This window comes from Myotis lucifugus, unplaced genomic scaffold, assembly GCF_000147115.1.
Source record: "Myotis lucifugus unplaced genomic scaffold, Myoluc2.0 scaffold_8, whole genome shotgun sequence".
Lineage (NCBI taxonomy): Eukaryota > Metazoa > Chordata > Mammalia > Chiroptera > Vespertilionidae > Myotis > Myotis lucifugus.
In genome coordinates, this window is record NW_005871056.1 from 4756837 (window position 1) to 4773811 (window position 16975).

The 16975-nt window shown below is 42.5% G+C and overlaps 1 protein-coding gene across 2 annotated transcripts in view; it reads right to left on the minus strand.

Annotated features, from left to right (window-relative positions):
* CPNE4 (copine 4) overlaps nt 1-16975 on the minus strand; it is a 348126-nt gene that overhangs the window by 243803 nt on the left and 87348 nt on the right. The gene's annotated exons all lie outside the window — the stretch shown is intronic.

Consider the following 16975-nt stretch of genomic DNA (forward strand, 5'->3'; position numbering starts at 1 on the left):
TCAGCCTGAAGGACCCCAAATTCCCAGAGGGTTGCTCCTTGTGCTGCTCTGTCATGGCTCAGTGTGATGTCTGCTACCCTAAGTCAAATGATTTCTAAATAGAAACCTTCTGGTAGCACCATTATTAATTGGCATCCTTTCTCAGAACACCCGAAAGAAGCTAGTTGTTAGGACAGTGTACTCCCAGCAAAACTAAGTTTGGAAGTGGGCTGCTTTAAAGATAGATAGGTAGGTATGTAGATAGGTGGGTGGGTGGATGGATGGATAGATAGATAGATAGATAGATAGATAGATAGATAGATAGATAGAGTCCAGCCCTTGCAGGTTAATTGTCCATGTGGATTTTATGAAACTTCTCTCTCTGTTATCCCCTGATCTTGTCACCTACTGACTTCTTGTTCTCTCCCCTCAGAATTATAACTACTTGTCTTTTGGTGACTACACTATGTCCTGTCTATGCATGATTATTAGTGGCTGAAGTCTCATACCACCAATTTATCAAGGCCTGACAAAAACCAGTTGCTCCTTGAGGGTAGGGACCCTGTCTTATTTATCCCTTTAAGCTCTCTTATGATTGCACAGTGCATGTCACACAGTAGATGCTCAGTAAATATTTAATGCCTGATTGAATGAAAAAATTCTTGGTACGGAATGCTGTTTTGCCCATTTTGGATAAGGCAGCCAAGGGGAACCTATGATGATATCCTGTTATGATCCCACAGTTGCCCCTATTGCTCATTCCACTGAAGACATTCTTCCCATCATCACTAAGTCATCGCCTACTCTTAGCCTAGCTGTCATTTCCTTGAGAAACGTTCCCTAACCTCCACCAAACTTCTAAGAGTGGGGGTGGGAGGGACGGAAATGTAAAGAAGTGAAAGAAGAAAGAAATATTGCAGAAATCAAAACTGGTGCCTGGATAAACCAGGGAGTGAAAAAACCAGCACCATGAAGATATTATAAGTAGCACTCCCAAGCTGATGGTGGCCAACTGTTGTACAACTTCACCAAGACAGAACAGGGGGGAGGGTGCTCTCTCTGACCTAGGTATTCGTATTGGTTAGAAAATAATAATCAGCTGAGATTTTTTCTAATAAGAAGGGTTGAGGGGATTAAAATAAGATGGAGAATAGGGAGCAACCCTCTGGAGATGTGGGATCATTTTATACCAAATGAAGGTTGAGGTGTCTCCTTGGAAATCTTAAAAAAATAGGATTGTATTCTCAGGTGTCAGCATGGAGAACGTTCTTCAGAATGCTGAAAATGGCCCAATGAGGATGTCTGGAGCCTTGCTGCTGACCTTCTGACATTTTATTTCCTACCATTTCCCACCCAGACCCTGGAAGGGTGTGTAATGCTGCTGCCACAAGGAAACTGACTAGCCAGAGCATCTCAACACTTTCTGTGGGTCCAGATAGAAGATCGAAGTGAATGGACTAGTCTCACAGTACCAGACTCCATTTCCCCCAGGTATAATGGCTTCCGTCTGCCTAGTAGAAACCATGGCTTTCTCGTGAAAAGAGAAAAACTTGGTAAGCTAAGACCCCTACCATGCAAAGAAAATTAAACACAATGGAATTTTCTAGACATAAATCCATCTCATACCTCTGGGAGTTTGACTTACTTTGCCTTTTACCTAAAAGGAAAACTCCTTATTCATAGGCCAACTCCTTCTGGGACTTCAGAATCCTGCAGGAAAACCATCACCCCTAGGAATGTTTTCCTGGCCACCTCTACTCTAGCTACAGACTGAGTTAGATCCTGTGGCAGATTACATTTTGAAAAGGTGGCTGCACCAATATACATATGTCCTGTCTCACATGCTCTTGTTATATCATGATGCTGACATTTCTTTATCAAGAATATCCTCCTACCTTGACTTGGGTAGACCTTTTTAACTGCCTCAAAACAAAACAAAACCAAAAAACAACAACTTTGTGATAGAAGTGCAATGTGGCTTCTGCCTGGCTCTCTCCTGGGATACCTGCCTAGGGAACTGAGCTACCATGTTGTGAGGAAGTTCAGACTATATGAAGAGGCATGTGTTCTGAGAAACAACCCAGGTAGGAGCCCCCCAACCAACATATCATACATGACAGCAAATGAGACTTCAGAGTAATTTCAGCACATAGCCTTCAAATTTTACAGCAAAGACCCCAAACATTATGGAGTAGGGACAAATTATCCTTGATGTGCCCTGACTTGATCCTTGATCCACAGAAAATGTAAAAGATCATAGATGATTTTTGTTGTTTTAAGCGACACTAAATGTTAAGGTAAAGCTTTGCACAGCGATAGAAAATGAATAGAGATGCCATTTTACATCGTCCTATAGTACCCATTTTTAAATGAAATCATAGTTCTTATGACACTATATTATAAAGTAATTTATTTTATCTATCACAATATTGGGAGCTCTCAGATGGCTGGAACCATGTCTTTTCACATATGTGGTCTCTAGGACCTGGCATAGGACAATAAATAAATATTTCTTGGGCCGCTGAATTTTCAGAGGAACCATCTCATTCTACTCTATCCCTCCCCTCTACCCCCCAATACCTTCTACCCTGTATGACTCAAGGTCAACATAATTAATAAAAACTGATATTCAGTGAGCCCCTACTAATACCAGCAAATTTTCTAAGGGTTTTATGGGCATAAATTGAGTTAATGTCCACACCAGCCCTAGTCCTATGGGGAGGTTCTTTAACTGAAGAAATGGAAGGAACTAAGGGACAAAGAAGCAGACTCTTGTACAGAGAGTCAGTGGCAGAGTCAAGATTCAAACTTTAGGTAAGACTACCTAAGAGGCAAAGATTTGATTAAGTGAAATGAATGAAGTGAGTGCAGACCACTGTAGGAGAGAATATGAATAAGGGTGTGCATAACTAAGGCTGAAATCTTGCAACTAACATAAATCGATTCCATTAGTGAGGTTTTTTCTTAAGCTTCCCCATCACTCCCCAAGATCTCATGCTGTAAAAGAAGCCAGCTGTTTCATCTGAAATTACCACATCCAGTCTCTGGTGGTATATTCATGGGAAAAGGCTGGCACATCAGCAATCTGATGCAAGCTCAAGGCTGTATCAGGGTTATTCTCTATTCAAAGGATTAAACCCTCAAAAACTGGCCCCTGATCCCTCCCAGGAAGTCCCTTCCTCTCCCCACAGAGAGCAGCTGAACACCATCTGTGCTAATAAGGCTCTGTGACTTAAAACTTACCGACCTCCTAGGAGGACTGTGGATTCCCCTTCTCAAAAGGTCTTTAAAAATAGAAGAGATATTCTCTTCTGAGGGTATGGCTTAGGCAGAGCTCTAGCCAAAAAAATAAATAAAAATAAATGGTGATCCTTTCATAAAGTCCTATCAAGAACCTTATTGTCAGAATTACCAAAGTTTAGTGATTAAAAGGGGCTGTTCCGTCCTGTTGAAGTTGGTCCTTTGCACGTAGCATAATTTTCCCTTTTTAAACAATGCTATTTCCTACCTTGTTTATCTGGCAGACTCATCCCCTAAGATCTAATTCAAGGAGCATCCTCTCTACAAAACCTTCCCTAGCGCCTCTTCCCAATCTAGAATCGGATACACTTTCCTCTGAATCCTCCAAGCTTTTAAAGACTTTGGATCCCACAGTTTTCTGTCCCTTGACAGATATGAGCCTTATGAAGACAGGGACCATAATTGTCCATTCTCAGACCCAGTGGCAAGGAGCGTACGTGGCATATGGTAAGTACTCAATAGCCATTTACTCAGTGAATGCCAGGGACCTGGTAATCCTTATAAAATGGAATTTCTGGAAAATAACTTTCCTCAAAACACAACAAGGAGTTGGCTTAATGAATGGGACCGCACTGAAACCATCTACCTCACCTTTAAAAAAATTTCTCCTGTCCAGATCTCCTGTGAAAACTCACGCCCTGTCCGATAAAAACAGAATATTTCTTAAGGAGCTTTCTATAGAAGGAAACTTGAATGTCTTCAAAAGGGCTCCTGGGAATTTTCCCTCTAATTGGGAGATAGAGAAAGAGTAGAAGGGAGATATGGAGTTAAGTCGAAGAAGAAACATTAACTTACAGAACCCACACACACTGAGCATCATATATATCATTCTTTGGATAGTAATAATAACTGAGATATAAAAGGTTTAGATTCAAGACTTGTTATGATTGCTATTTTGCTGAGCCAACAAGTTGGTCCATTGTTAAGATGTTTTTAAATGGAGCAGCTTAACTTCAGGGTTTCACTCTGAGCAGGAGGAAAGCAGCCCCGGACCTCTGGGAGCTGGCTTGGTAGGCTGACTTGGTGCTATTAGCCAGGCCTTGGTGTTGGGCCTGGCACATACAGCCAGGTTTTAGAGTTCTGGTGTACAACAACAACAAAATTCATTAGAATACCAGCATAGCACAAGGCCATTGTATGCCTGTGACAGAGCAAGACAAAAACTACATATCTCTGTGATCATGCTTGAACCAAACAAAACCATGAACACTGTCCAAACCACACACACACATACACACACACAAATGACCAACCATCCCTCCTCCTGGTTAAAATGAGTGACTGCTGCTTCTTTCCCCGTTCCAGCTTCAGCCTTGGTCTACTTTTCCCTTCTGGATAAGATCCATTAAGGGACTCAATTACAGAACTGTCCTGGCTTCCTGAAACCATCCAAGCCACAGTAAAGTCATCCTTCCTTAAATTCTCCTGAAAACACCTAACAATAGCCTGAATTCTGTAAGTCCCTTCTTAAACTCTCTCACTAAGATGCCTCACAGTTCACCACAGTGTCTTCCCTTGTGGCAGTAAGCAGTAAACCCAGCTTATTCAACTACAGGTGTCTTCCTGGTGGTTGGAGGGTGTTATTACTGAACTTTATTTGTTCACTAAAGTATAAACTGACTGTTCCAGGATGCCAGAGTTTAACACTAAGATAATAAACTCTCTTGATTAAATTTTATGATTCTGGCATATTATCATAATTTGTTATGCTGTCCCACCTCAGTTAAATAGAATATTTTTAAAACCTCCAGAGAAAATGATGGAATAAATTATTTTTAAGAAATAGCCCTAGCTGGTTTTGCTCAGTGGATAGTGTCGGCCACGGACTGTAGGGTCTTGGGTTCAATTCTGGTCAAGGGCATGTACCTCGGTTGCAGGCTCGATCCCCAGCCCAGGTCAGGTGCGTGCAGGAGGTAACCAATCGATGTTTCTCTCTCACATTGATGTTTCTCTCTCTATGTCTCTCACCCTCCCTTTCACCCTCTCTAAAAATCAATGGAAAAATATTCTCAGGTGAGGATTAACCAAAGGAAAGAAGGAAGGAAGGAAGGGAGGAATTTTAAAAAGAAGGAATAATTAGAGTTTCTATTTTCTTATGCCCCTCATGTAAGAGAGGGAAATTGCCTTCTACAATGTAGAGCTCTGTAGTGTAGTGGTCAAACTTATTTCATGGGAGCATTATATTCTTCTAAGATCCTCAACTCATCACCATAACTTCTACTAGTTCTCTCTGCACAAAGATTTCTCCATGGAGCTGTCATAATATTTTTCTTCCCACTAAGAATACCAGAGTGCTTTTTCTTCCCGAGTTCTTTTTATGTTGTATAATATGACAGGTTATTAAATCAATCTCTCTTCCTCCCTGTAAATGAAGCACAGCATCAAGCACAGTGATCGTTTAGAATTAAAGATGACAACCTAGAGACGTTTGGATTCTTTCTTCAGTTCTAATACACACACACACAACCCACGTCTCTCTCCTGCATGTTCTCGCTCTCTTGCAAACACACATACACTGTAGATGAATAAGACCATGTTAATAATTAGTTATGCTTTCATTATATTAGTATTGCATTATGTCAGTCATATTATATTAATAATTATTATACATATTAATATAATAACTTCAGAAGGAGGACAGAGTGTGATTAGAATCACTTAAGTGAGTTCAAGTTATGCCAAGCCAAGGAAACACTCCTTCTGTGACTGGGTCTGTGACTGGAACAAGAAGGGATGACAAAGGTCTGAGGAGCCTATATATTCAACTCTAAATGTTTAAGATATTTTTTTAAAGAATTGCCTCCTTTGCATCTCACAGTTTGATGTGGTAGGAACACATTGGTATGTTCATTCCAAATAAGCAACTGGGTAATTTTCAAAGCTTAAAAAATGTGTGTATTTTTTGACCTACTATTTCCCCTTAAAAAAACAATCAGTATTCACAGAAGTATATTGATGATACCAATTAATGGCTAGCAGTTTTGAAACGCTAACTGCTACACGCTGTTGTGTGGTAAATCCTCAGAACTACCCATAATGTAGGGGTACTTTCGTTGTCCCCACTACACAGATGAGAAAATGGAGGTAACTGACTTGTGCAAGATGCCCTAGCTGGTAAATACGGCTGGGATTCAAATATAGCCTGTGACCAGAATCACCCTGTACCAGTATACCATACTGTCTCTCACCACTAGAAGCATGTTCATTGTAGAACCATTGACACACCTGCTCTTCTCCCAGTATTACCCATCATCATTCACCCAATTGCTCAGACCTCTGGAATCGTTCTTGCCTCCTCTCTTTCTCATACCCTGCACCTAATCCATCAGCAAATTTTAGAGTCTACTTTTTGTAAACATCTCATTTCAAACCACTTCTCATCTCCTCCATGGTTACCACCTGATCCAAACTATTATACCTTCTCACATGAACAAATGCAGTAGCTCCTGAGTTCTCTCCAGCATCTGTTCTTATCCTTGTACACTGCTGGCACAAGCAAACAATGCTATCTCTTAATATGCAAATCGTTTTCCTGCTCCAAGCCTTCCAATGTGCCCTCCACCCCATCACATTTGGAATAAAATGCAGGATCCCTTCTATGATCTACAAAGCCCTACACGATTTTCCCTCTAGCTGCCTCTTCAACATTTCCTCTCACTCTTGCCTTCTTATCCCACTGCCCTCCAGCCACTCTGCCTCCATGCTATACATTAAATAAGCCAAGAAAATGCCTGCCATGGCCTCTGCTAGTCTTTCTGTTGGAACACTGCCCATGTATCCAGATAACTAACTCCCATGCCCATTCAGGTTTCTAGGCAAATACTGCTTCGTCAGACAAGTCTTCCCTGACTACAATTTTTAAAGTAGTCTCCCTATCATTTTCCACACCCTTCCCTGAATCATTTTCCTTCATAGCATGGACCATTACCTGACAGCAGAGTAGATATTTATTGTTTATTGTCTATTCTTCCCACACTAGCACAAAAGCTTGGGCCATGTATTGTTCCCTGCTGTATTCCCAGCCCAAGGAATAGTGCCTGGCATATAGTAGGAGCTCAGTAAATGTTTGCTGAGTGAATAAAAAATTGAACCATTTACATGTGTACCATTAGTGGCTGGTATGTGAATCATGGCTCAACTGTAGAATGAACTGCTCTCTTGCCAGTAAATTATAGAGGAAAATGTTTATTAGGATTGATAGCTATAGTTGGGCAAATCTCAAGGTAGGGGGTCGAGAGTGTGCAAGAAAAGGATCCAGCAGCAAAGAGATGGAGTCCATTGTGTTTGGACTTCTGTGGCACCACAGCCATAGGAGCACTGGTGTCTAAGAAGGGGGCAGGACTTGGCATAATGGGTTCCAGCAGCAGAGGGCACATGCTGTAAAAGGATCCGAGATCGGAAGTCCTATGATTTTAGAGAGTAGGTTCCATTCATTCTGACTATTTGATCTTAGAAATAGCATGACATCTCGAATTTGTTTTCTCATCTGTGAGTGGGCAATACAAATAACAGTACTGACTTCAGTAGGCTGTTGCAAGGAATCAATGGAAAAATTGTAGGAGGGCTTTGCAGACACTAGTTGCTCATTTCTTCTTCCTCTTTCCCTCCTCCCCCTTTTCCTTCTCTTTCTTCTTCTTCTTCTGTTCCTTTGGTGTATCTAGTGGTGTTAGCATATATGTGTATTATTCTTGAGACTGGTGTTTAAAACCAGACTAGAAACCTCAACTTATATTTTCTTCCTTTTGCACTTCTTCAGGCTATGCGTTTCCTAAGTGTATCATTCAGAGTAGACTAGAAAGGCTCAACTTTTACAAGTTCAATATTGGCATCTTTCAAGCTTCTAAGACAACACCCTAAATGGGAATTGCGATGATAAATATTCCTTCGTTCCTCCTAGCCACACCCTTTAAGGTAACCATGGGAGCATGTGATGATAAGATGAGGCTCCTTAGTTAACTCACGTCGCCAGATATAGAGGCAAACATTGGACACCTTCCTATTCAGAGGCGGGGGCTGTGTCCTTGCCCTGAGACTGCTGTGCATGGAAGGCCACATGCAGATGCTCCCAATGAAGTCCTAGCCTGACATGAGAGTGAAGAGACCTTCAGATGATTTGAAACCCCAGCCTCAGATCATCGCTAGTCTTCCTGTCTTCCCAGCTGAGGCCTCAGACATTGTGGACCAGGGAAGAGCCATCCCCACTGTGCCCCGTCTGAGGTTCCAATGCACACAATTCATGACTTTAATAAGATGGCTATTCTAAGCTGTTCAATTTGGGGATAATTGTTATGCAACTGCAGTAACTGGAACAAGCTGAATGTAGGAAATGGGAGTAGCCTTAAATAGGTGACCCCACCAAATCCCAGGTTCTCAGAAGTTGTTTTAAGAAGACTAGAATTCGCCCTAACTAGTTTGGCTCAGAGGATAGAGCATCAGCCTGCAGACCGAGGGTCCCTGGTTCGATTCTGGTCAGGGCACATGCCTGGGTTGTCGGATCTCCAGTAGGGGGCATGCAGGAGGCAACAGAACAATGATTCTCATCATTGATGTTTCTATCTCTCTCTCTCTCTCCCTCTCCCTTCCTCTCTGAAATATTTAAAAAAAAAAGACTAGAATTCAAGGGGGAAGGGGTTAAAAAGGTCTCAAACTCTCTTGCTTTGATACACAGTTTCAAAACTGTAATGTTTCAACCAAAACTAGTCTTCACACTCAAGAAAAAAAATATCTAAGACTAAATTTTCAGATGAGAGGAAGCTTTTAAACTATCAAGGCATTTGAAAACAGACTTGCCAAGATAGGGAGTTGAACATTTCTGGGCTTGAATCAAGATAAAATATTTAATTAGCCTATGAACTGACCCCCGAGAACATCTGGAGTTTCCAGGAGGGAAGAATTTTCTTGTCTCTTCTAAGACCGCCAAACAGTGGGGGCTGATGTTGGCACAGAAGCAAAGATGGGAAAGCTCAGGTTATCAGCACAGCCTCTCTGATTCCCGTCCACAGATTAGAGAACAGGCAGGGACAAGTGGAACGGAGTCGCTCCCAGTCTATTCATCTTCTTCAAAACACAGAGAGTGCAGGGATAAGGAGGCTTAGATAATTCCCTACCAGGGGAGCCCAGACACATCAAAGCGGTAGCCAGTGACTTGGCAGAAACTTAGAGACCTGTTAAATTTTCTCATTGAAACTTCTCTTATTTTACACAGAAGAATGGGACCAAGAATACCTGGGTTGGGCAACGGTCCAAACACTTGCCTCTGGCATTAAACACACCTCGATGCAGGTATCACCTGATATCATCGTCTATTCACTGCGTCCTAGGTGATGTGCCAACCACATTGGCTTGGCGCACATTCTCTCCTTTAAACATAATGCCCTGTAATATTTATTAAGCACTCACCATGCCCTGGGTACTATGTTAATCAACTCTTAAGCAGCATCTCCTTTCATCCTTATAATAAGCCCATGAATAAGTTTTCTTGTTGCCTCCATTTGAGGACAAATGTTGAAAATGCAGGCCCAGGGAAGCTGAGGTATTTCCATATGATAAGATCACAGAGCTAACTCAAGAGATAACTCTTCCTCATCCTGCTAGCCAATCATTAATCCTGACAACAGCCATTTAGACGTGAGGTAGTAGGAGAGGCTCAGAGGTGGTAGGTGGCTTTCCAAGGTCACACAGTTAATGTGTGGAGGACCTACGCTTTGCTTCCAAACGCACCTCAGCTCCCGCCTGCCTGCTATGACAGCTTCCTAAGCTGTCTGGCAGCTGTTGGGCGGTGATCTCAGGTTGAACTGAAGCTTGGTGAGTCAGGGCATAAATACTAGTAGTTTAGTTTCATTCTGAGCTAAACCGGCTCTGGATTAATTTTTCACTCTCTCTCTCTCTCTCTCTTGAGTTTTCACATTTTTTAGCAATGGAACCATATTTTTCCATTTTCAGCCAAAATCTAATATAGGACCTCCAATATACATAATAGATAAAATATTTTATTAGCATAAATGTATTTTAGAGTTGGCATTTCTGTCACTTACTAGAATGTCAATCAATGGGAACACAGTCTGAGAGTTCGTGGTTGGAAGTATGTGTTGTGTTCCGTTACAGATTTTAAATAGTAAAATATATTTTAGGAAATGTTCCATACTTTGATCGTTTCGTTTTGCTTCCTTCAGTGCTTGGGGTAAGATTTCTAATATTAACAAAATCAACTTTAAAAATTTTTTTATTCGTATTAAGACTGTGTGACGGGGGAGGTAGAAAGCAACATCAAAGTTTCCTCAAATGAGAGTCTGATGTCAAACCACAGTGGAAACTTTGTGAACAAGTGCAGAAAACTGTTGTTTTTTATCATCTGCCAAGCCTAGGTGTTAGCCACCAAAACACTACAAGTCAGTAAAGTGTGAACATGACATCTTTCCAGAAAGGAGCTTGTTTGTGGCCTTCAGAGGGAAGGCTTTAATTGACATAATCCTCATTTTTTAGCGCCTGTCTGTGTCCACAATGGAGAGGTTCATCATGTTTCAGAGACACGGCCCAGGGGGGTACAGGAGTGTAGTCTCCATCAGACCCGTCCAGGGGCCAGTCTTGTAGGGATAATGAGTGAAGCAGGATCACTAGTGGGAAGCACGGGGACAGACTCACACTCTGGATATGAGTGGCTGCTGACTATCCCCAGCTCATCATTGCCCGAAAGTGAAAGGCTTCGTGTTATCAGTTTTCTGGTAACTCAAAAGTTAAACCAGAAACCTGGAGTTTTATGAGACATCGCCTGTTTGGACACCATGAAAGCCAATCAAAATAATCTGGAGACTAGACAAAGGCCTCCAGCTTCAAGTTCGCAATCTCTGCGAAAGGGAAGAGAGCATAGGTTTTGGAATCAACCAGATTTCAGCCTTTCTATTTATTAGCTATGTGACCTTGGGTGATTTATTAATTCTATCCAGCCTCAGTTACCTTACCGGGTTAGTAAAGTTGACACAGTAGCGTAGTTATGAGGATTAGGAACTATACATGAAAAATGGCCACTGTATACATAGCTGGTATCAGCATATATATTTTGCTACTTTATTTTGTCATCACCTAACTGTTCATATTGCCTGACCCATTTGCATAACATTATAGCACTTTGGAGCAACCGAAAATTGAATATCTCAGGTACGGTTGAAAATACTACCTTGGGCCTCATCCTCCAAGCTTGATACACGAATGGTGATGGCTCACTATTCTCCCAAGCATGAAAGAGACTGTTCCATGGAACTCTTCCCTGAGCCCTCTAGCTGAGAAGGAATTGCTGAAAAAGTTCACAGCCCACTTCTTTGGGAGTGAGCAAGCCTACCACCACAGACCCAAATTTCCCCTTCTGTTCTGCTAGCAAGGATGCTCGGTCATATACAACCAAACCCTACAGACACCTGGGTAGGTAGAGTGTGTGGAGGAAAGTTGAAAACGAATGGAGGAATGAAAGAATGATTTTTAGCTCCTCTCCATATAAAGGTAGCCTAGGCACCCTTGACATGGTGTACCCACTGCACATTTAAGGAAAGGACGAGATTTAAGTCAGGGCCTGTTTTGAGCCCTGGTTCTCAAGATCACGTGATCATCTGAGCTTCCAGCCTCTGACTCTAAAATAGGGCGAGTTCTTCTCCTGGACTCTGAAGTCATTGAGGATACAACCCACGTCTTTTTCATGGAACTCAACACATGCTGGGGCTAATTACAATGACTGTGCCTCCTTTTCATGGGGCTGTTATGAGAAATAAAGGAAATAATGTAAGTAGATGGGCTTTGTAAATATAAATTATTTTAATATATTATTATTATAAACAATAGTCTTGCATTAGAATCCACTGATATTTGATATGTTAGATATAACCACACTAATTATCACCAATAATTATTGTTATCACCAAGAATCTACCAAAGCACCAGGTTCATCATAACATGTTTTCACACGGAATTGACCCAAGGGTAATTAGTTCTCAGAATTACTTACAGCTTCCCATGGAGGAGCTTAATAACTGTACTAAGATTAAATGGAAAAAAATGGAATTAAGGTATTTGGAGCAACATTCTAGTACTGTGGGAAATAATTTGGCTCTTTCCAATGAGGACAAGGACTCTGCCACTTATAGGATCTCCGTCAAGGGCCAGGGCACCCTGAGCTTAGCTCTGCTTCGTGGAGAACATCGTGCATGCCCAGGAAATAGAGCATATGCTCCAGGAAACTGAATAAAAGTCTTTGGTTCACAATGACCCTTGCCTTTGATCCCTGGGAAGTCAGTGTTCATTTATTCCACTTGGACACGATGTTCACTTCCAGGAGTCAGGGGACCTATGAAATATGTTCTAAATTATCATTACACTGAACTGTACCATAAACTGCTGCCATGATATGGCCAGGAGTAGGTGCAGCAGGAATTTTAAAAAATAGGTATGATTCTAAATTAGGGAAATTAAATGGTAGGTCTGAACGTCTCAATTTGGAATATTTTTCCCAAGCTCCAAGTTTTCTCTTTCCTTCTTTCTGACAGTTACATTCACGGCCATTAACAAAGTTACACCCAATAAAAGTACCACCCTATCACCATGTTCTCCATAAAACCCAAACCATCCTCTCTGGCTTCTCAGTCCTCAGGCATATAAAGAGCAACAAGCCATTGTGCATTTCAGATCAAATGATTGCCAATATTTCAAAGACAAATAGATTTATCTTCATTGACTCTTAATACTATTAGCAGCATAGAAGGTCGGATTATAGATCTTTTTCAATATAAAAATCAGGCTTACATTTTTATGAAACATCTTAGAGGTCAAATGTTCTCTTCCATTGCTAACAAGTTACAGCCAATTAAGAGAGCAAACAGTCCTCCCCCCGCCATCCGCCAAAGGCAACCCCTTGGGAAGCACCTTAGTAACCTGAGCTGTAAAGCAGGGCATAACGGGGCCCTTCCCCTGCTGGAATTCCATTACAAAAAGCACAGGCCAGCAATCACATGTAATAAAAAGGAAATGTCAATCTTTACTTACAGCTCCCCAGAAAAACTGACGCCGTAAAATTAACAGCCCAGGGCTACATTTTTATAAACCCCCCTTTCCTCTTCTCCCCAGCCCAGCCGAATTCTCTAGCACAAAACATACTCTGGAACTGTGTCAGCTATTTCCACTTACTCTTACATTAATTAAAACTAAGTAATTAAGAATGTCAGTGTTTCAGTCACACAGTCCTGAATTGCTCACGTGTGGCCAGTGACTCCCTGAGTGGACCCCGCAGATAGAGGCATTGTCATCATTGCAGCGACAGTGCTCGTCTAACTAGAGCCTCTTTTTCCAAACTTTAAAATTCCCTATAAAAGATAAGCTCACCCTGTTTTTCCCTCTTCAGCCTGACACCCCCCACCCCCAGCAATCTCTTCATTATGCAAGTCAGTTTGGCCTCTATTTTTTCTTCACTTGGTCAGTGACCAGATTCCCCATCATTAAGACCCCCAAGGAAGTAACAGCCAGCATGCATTCTCTTCTGCAGGGCTTTCCCTCAACTCTGTAACCCTGTACGTAGAAATCGCTCTGTAAATCCAGGCATGTTCTAGGGGCAAAATACAGGAAAACTCACTTATCAATAAATCTTGTCCCAGAGCACTGCCCACATGTGCTAGCCTTCATTAAACAGAGATAGTGTAGCCTCATGGTTTAAATAGACTGCCGGGTGTTTCTAACTCCTGGCATATGTGTGCTTCTAATCTCCTCTGGATCATTCCAATTTTAGTACATGTGCTGCCGAAGCGAGCAAAGGTGTGCTTCTAATGTGTCGCCTAGGACCACTGGCTGAATTTGTACCAAAAGGTAGGTGCTAGCACTAATGACCAGAGAGGGTGAATGATTCTCCAAGTTACTGTGAGTTGCCAGGAGGTTTGTGCACTAGTCTTTCACCTCTTTGCTCTCAGACACATTCTCTGTCTGCACGCCTTGCCGCTGGCTTCCATCAAGGTTTGGTCAATGGAAGACGCTGACGGGAGATGAGAGAGCAACAGAAAGAGTCCAGGGTAGCCCCGTCTCCCTTTCAGGCAGCACTCCCAGCGCTATCTGCATCTCCTCTGTCTTTCTGGTTCCCACTGGGGAGGCCCTCCTTCCATGCACCCAGCTTCTGCTGGGTGGTCCCGCTGTTTGGTTCCTCCTTCATCCCTCTCACCCAGTGGTGTGCTGGGAAATGTTTAACAACTGGCTCTGGAACGGGGAGGAGGGGAGGGGGGAAAAGAAGCTCTGATTTGACATGTTTGCCATTGTCTGTGGTGTAGTAGAGACTCACACTCAGGCTTGCAAAATCCCTGAGTATTTAATAGCTGGACACCAACAAGCCCATACAAGCTGGTTTTAGCACACCCCCTGCGCACAGTAGCAGGTGCCTATGGTTAGTCTCTGGGTTCCCTCACAGTCCCTCTTAGCTTCTCTGCATTTCCAACTTCTTTGGCACTAGTTAGTGACCTGGGTTAAATCCTATTAGTTACCTGGCACAGGCTCAGTTATTCAGACTGAATCCTGAATGTGTGTTGTTAAGGGTGTAAAACTGATCAGAGAAGAGCTTCTCAAAGTGCCGGAATAACAATCAGCCACATCACTAAGCGTGCTGGAGGTTCAGCCAACATCACTGTTTTTAAAGAGTTAAGACTTTCTAGGGGAGGGAAGCAGTGAATCAATACACATTGTGGCACAAGTCTCTTATCTCACTGCGCATGAGTGACAAAAGGTCTGTGGACGGGAGCGGGAGGGGTGTGTAGGCCACACTGTAACAGAGCACTTTGGAAAAGCAATTTGGCAGCACGGATCAAAGGCCCACAATGGTCCTGTCCTTGTCCCCGAGGTCCACTCTGACAGAATCTCTCCTAGGGACTCATCCCCAAAGGAGGGCAAATCCTAATGTGCAAGGATAGCCATTGCAGCATCATTGAAAATAGGGTATTTTTGTGAAGCAACTTCAAAGTGAAAAGATAGAAAAATAATTCTTTAAACCCATTTGATGGCATTTCATACAGCCTTGAAAATTATGCGTATTATAGCACTGTGGGGACACACATATGCTACTGGGTAATAAAATAATCAGGAAAGAAAACTACATGCATGATAACACTGAAAATAAGTATGTACAAACGATTACTGAATTATGTAAAGAGGGTATTAGGAGATGAACTTTTTTTCTCTGATTTTCAAAGAGTGACCTTTTTCTGATGTAGAAATTCCACTTAGTTTTGTCCATGAAAAACAATGAAACCCACTAACGAAGTTAATGAGGATATTTAGAAGGGAAAAACGTATCTATTACACATTAAGGTGACCTGTGAATGCGGTTTTAGTTTACAGCATAAGACCTGGATACGCCTGAAGTTAAAGTAAGATCCCCAACTTGCCCATCTGTCATCCACCCATGCACGAGCCTACTCACCTCAATACATCTGCTCACCAACCTGCGTCTCACCTCCCTTTCGGAGGACTGGCTCTTATCACTTAGGTACTAATAAGCCAATGTGCTACTTCTAGGACCTCTGGGGCCTTTGTTCTACTGTCAAGTGGAAGACTTTGCCCCCGCCCCCCAGAGGAGCACCTGATTTGCAAACAGGTGGGAGGAGTATTGAAGCCTTAAAAGAGTTTGTCCTGGCCGAAACCGGTTTGGCTCAGTGGATAGAGCATCGGCCTGTGGACTGAAAGGTCCCAGGTTCGATTCCGGTCAGGGGCATGTACCTGGGTTGCGGGCACATCCCCAGTGGGAGATGTGCAGGAGGCAGCTGATCGATGTTTCTAACTCTCTATCTCTCTCCCTTCCTCTCTGTAAAAAATCAATAAAATACATTAAAAAAAAAAAAAGAGTTTGTCCTGGAGGATCCCAAGCAGGTAACAGTCTCCTCTTTCTTGACTCAGCATGGCTTCAAACCTGTATCCACACTTCACCAACTCTCTGGTTCCCTTAGAGAGGGTAACAGCTGCTGACTCTGCTGCACCCTGCCCCTCCCCACCCCCCATTCTCTTCAGACCCGATCTCTTAAAGCACAGCTTATTTAGGTACCTAGAAGCGAAAAAGAAAAAAAAAAACAACCACGAAAAACCTAAAAGCCAGTCCTCATCCAATTTGTCTCAGCATCTAGATCAGTGGTTCTCAACCTTCCTAATGCTGCGACCCTTTAATACAGTTCCTCATGTTGTGGTGACCCCCAACCATAAAATTATTTTTGTTGCTACCTCATAACTGTAATGTTGCTACTGTTATGAATCGTAATGTAACTATCTGATATGCAGGATGTATTTTCATTGTTACAAATTGAACATAATTAAAGCATAGTGATGAATCACAAAAACAATATGTAATTATATAAGTGTTTTCCGATGGTCTTAGGCGACCCCTGTGAAAGGGACGTTCGACCCCCAAAGGGGTCACGAACCACAGGTTGAGAACCGCTGTTCTAGATAAACAAAACCACACTGCAGAATTCAACCTGCAATACTGCCACGCAAGCCACCGAAGACTACACAGGTGCCCACCATTATGACAGAATAGCCATGAAGAGCGCGGGGACACTGGAGCTCAGGTTCCTGGGTGCAAATATGAGGTTTTCCACTTCCAAGCTGAATGATCCTGGACAAAGCCTTAACCGGTCTGTCTCTGCTTCCTCCGAGGATTGTCGCGAGGACTAAGTTAGTTATGTCTACCTAA